This window comes from Vombatus ursinus, unplaced genomic scaffold (assembly GCF_900497805.2).
Source record: "Vombatus ursinus unplaced genomic scaffold, bare-nosed wombat genome assembly UNPS02014786.1, whole genome shotgun sequence".
NCBI classification, from domain to species: domain Eukaryota; kingdom Metazoa; phylum Chordata; class Mammalia; order Diprotodontia; family Vombatidae; genus Vombatus; species Vombatus ursinus.
In genome coordinates, this window is record NW_020954564.1 from 36,280,431 (window position 1) to 36,284,304 (window position 3,874).

Sequence of the window (3,874 nt, forward strand, 5' to 3'; positions counted from 1 at the left end):
CTTTCTTCTCTTTTCTCTCCTCCTCCTCTCTTCTGTCTTTCTCTTTCCTCTTCTCTCTCTCCCTCTCTCTTCCTCCTCGTCCTCTGTCTGTTCTCTTTCTCTCCCCTCTTCTCTATTCTCTCTCCTCTTTCTTTACTCTCTCTTTTTCTTTCTCCCTTGCCTTGCCTTGCCTTGCCTTGCCTTCTCTCTCTCTCTCTGTCTCTCTGTCTTTCTGTCTCTCTGTCTCTGTCTCTGTCTCTGTCTCTCTCTTTCTCTGTCTCTCTCTCTCTCTCTCTCTCTCACACACACACACACACACACAACTTGAACATACACACAAACTAATATACCTGTAATTTAGGAATATGGTATAGGTCAGTTATGAATCTTTGTTTTGTGTCAACACAATCAGAGTCAACTCTCTTTCTTACAAATTGAATTGATGAATGGCTTAATGGAGAAAATACTAGGTTATTCCACTGGCTCTTGTGAATATTTTAATAGGGCATTTCTGTCCTCAAAGAAGAAGTCTCCACCTTGTGCAGAGGACATTTTTCAGCCTGGCAATGTGGTTGAAAGCTGTGGAGAATCCTCATTTCAAATCCCACCTCTGACACTTTCTAGCTTTGTGGCCTTAGACAACTCTATGTCCCTTATTTCCCAATCTGTAAAATGGGGATACTATTTGTGCTACCTACATTATAAAGAAACATTAAATTACTATGTAAATGTGAGATGGTAATTCCCTATGCATTCTGAGATGAGAATTTGGGTTAATCAAATAATTATGCCCATGAAGTGTGTTTTATACTATAACTAGGAGTCATCACATGCATTTAAACATGCGAGCATCTTATATTTATGTTATGAAAATTAAGCACATGGAAATTTGAAGTTAATAAATCAGCTAGGTGGTTGACTACATAATAGGCAAAGAGCTTTGAACTTTGTATGTAGGAGACAGTGTAGTATAATGGAAATGTTCCCTGGTCTACAAGTCAAGAGGCCTGAGTTCTAATCCTGGATATTTCACTTATTCACTGTGACCTTGGAAAAGTTATTTCACTCCCCTTATCTGGTCCTCAAGTAACTTGCCCACATAATGTTTATATCAGCTCAGTGGCTTAATACCTGTACAATTATTGACAAGTCACTTCTCTACTCTTGACCTTTGTTTCATCACCTGTAAAATGAGGATGTTGGACTCAACTATCTCCATGGTCCTTTTAAGCCCTAAAACTAGGAGAAGATAAGATCGGAGGAAAGGGAGAGCTCTCTGTCTCTCTTACCACTAAAATTGCAGACATGTGATTTTTATCCTCTAAAAGGGTTGGGGGAGTGGAATGAACTGGCTCTTAGGTCTGAGTTCCCACCTGAATCAAACCATCACTGAAATCAGAGCCCAGGCTGATGGGAAGGGGTTCCATGACTTACTCCGAGGCACCCTTTTTTTGAGGGCATGGAAACCAGATGTCAGTTCCTTTTGTGGTTATTAGCGATCTCAGGGCTGATTTTCAAGCACAGGGTGTTACCCTGGCTTAAAGTTGGCCAAGGAGCCAGGGGTAATTAGATATGGCCTCCCTAATTTCAGTCTGTAGTTTCATTTGGATAGAGTATCCTCTTTTGTTTTCTGTCCCGGGCAAACTGTGGCTGCTCAGCAGCTGGGTTCTACCCCTAAGGTACCTCCAAGTCCGTGGTAGGCAGAATGTCTGCATGCGATACTAAGCTCAGTTTGGAATCCTTTGGGGGAGCTGGAGCTGTATAAATGTAAGCTATAATTATGGTATTAATCACCGTCATTGCATCATTATTATCTAAAGGCAGGAGGTGCATTGCTTGCCAAATTTAAAAATAAGAGAGCAATATTTTGATTTATTTGGAGCACAAGAAAAGTAAAAGCAGCAGAAAACCAACTACCAGCGTGTTTATTTTAACTAATATTTGAAACAAGACCTAATGTATTCGGTGAATGTTTTTGAGAGGACTCCCAGGTTATTTTCCATGCCAAGGGTTAGCCAATAGCTGACAGACATCCCCTATCCAGCCTGCCAGGGTTTCACCACTGTGCCTACTACTTACAGCACTGGAATCTTTCTGCCTGTGTAGCTTGCTTTCTCTCAGACCCTGAATGCTTGTGGATTTATCTTTCCCCAGTGGAAATGTACATTGTCCTTTCTTTGGCCCAGAGATTCCAAGAAGATTAAGATCAAGTCAAGGGATATTCTTTGAGTGACTACTAGGAGGTTGAGTTTTGTGCTAAACTATGTAAGGGGCATAAAAGGGGGAAACAGCCTATGCTCTTAAGAGCTTACAATCAGCTGGGGGAAATATGGAACAGTATGAACAAACAACCCAGAACAGCATAGCATGCAATCAAAGATACTCAACAACAGGATGCTGAGAATAACACTGGATGTGGGGTTAGAAGACCTGGTTTCAAATATTGATGGCTGCTTCCTTCCTATCTGGTTTTGGGCAAGTCTTTTCCCTTCCCTGGTGCTTGGTTTCCTCATCTGTAAAATGAGGAGTTTGAACTTTATAATTTATAAGGCACTCTGATCCAAATCAAGTCCTACCTTACATAACTCAGGGGTAAATATAGATCATTATGGACTGAGGTGATTGGGCAAGGCTTAATGGAGGAGTAAGAGAGACTTGAGGTGAGCATTAAAGAATCAGTGGGATTTGAAAAGACAATGAAAATGGGAAAGGGAGGGCTATTTCTGGTGAGGAGAGACCATGAATAAGACAAGGATTTGAGGAAAATTGTCTTGACTGAGGTGGAGGATGTATGATGAGGAGTAGTCAAGGACCTGTAAGTAAAGGGCTCAATCATGAGAGAGCTTGAATTTCTCATAAAGGTGCTATTAAAAAGTCATCTGACAAGAATTCTTTTTTATGTTTAATTTTTAGTTTTTCTCAATTATGTGAAGACAAAAATCTCTAACTTTTTTTTCAATTTTGAGTTCCATATTCTATCCTTCCTTCCCTCTCCTCCATCATTTTTGAGAAGGCAAGCAATTTGATATACACATGTAGTCATGCAAAACATTTCCATGTTAGCCACTGACAAGAGTTCTAACCACGGCTCTTAAGGGTAATCTTTCTTAGTTGAGATTTACTTTTATATCCATAATGAATTCCATTAACATTTGTGATGGCAAATACTCAGAGACTAAAAAGTACAAATTTTTATCATTTCTACATCTCAACATTAATTCCCACGATGATTTTAATGTCCTTCTTTTTGGAAATATAGATAGAGAGGGAAAATGGGGGTTAACTAAGAGGTCAATGTAATGGAAAGAGCACTGTACAGGGAATTAGAAAACCTAGATCTGAATCCTGGCTTCATCATTTCCTAACTGTATGATTTTGGTCAAGTTTCTTTGTCTTTCTGAAGTTTCTTCCTCTGCTTAATGGAAATTATAATAAGAACATCATGGTGATGCTGTGAGAGTCCAAAGGGGCATAGTGGATCATAGTGAGCTGGCCTTGAAATCAGGAGGACCTGGATACAAATCTTACCTCTAATCCAGACTGAGTTTGTGACCCTAACAAGTCATTTAGCAGCTCAGTGCCTGAGGTGACTCTCCAAGACTATAAGTGGAAGAGCACATCCTGTTCTGCATTGGTACATAGTCTCTTCACCAAGAGTTATCAATGAGTCTGTTTGTCTACCTGTTGGTAAATGCATGTGTCTGTGTGTGTGTTCATCATAATTCTTTGTAAATCTTAAACCACTAGATTAATATAAGGTATCCAACTCCATAGTTTTCATAGGAAGAAACTAGTACCCAGAGATGTATTGGAAAGTTTATTGAAAAATAATATATTCTCCAAGTTCTTTCCAAGGATTGTATCACTTCACAGAATTACTTATGATTATTGTGTC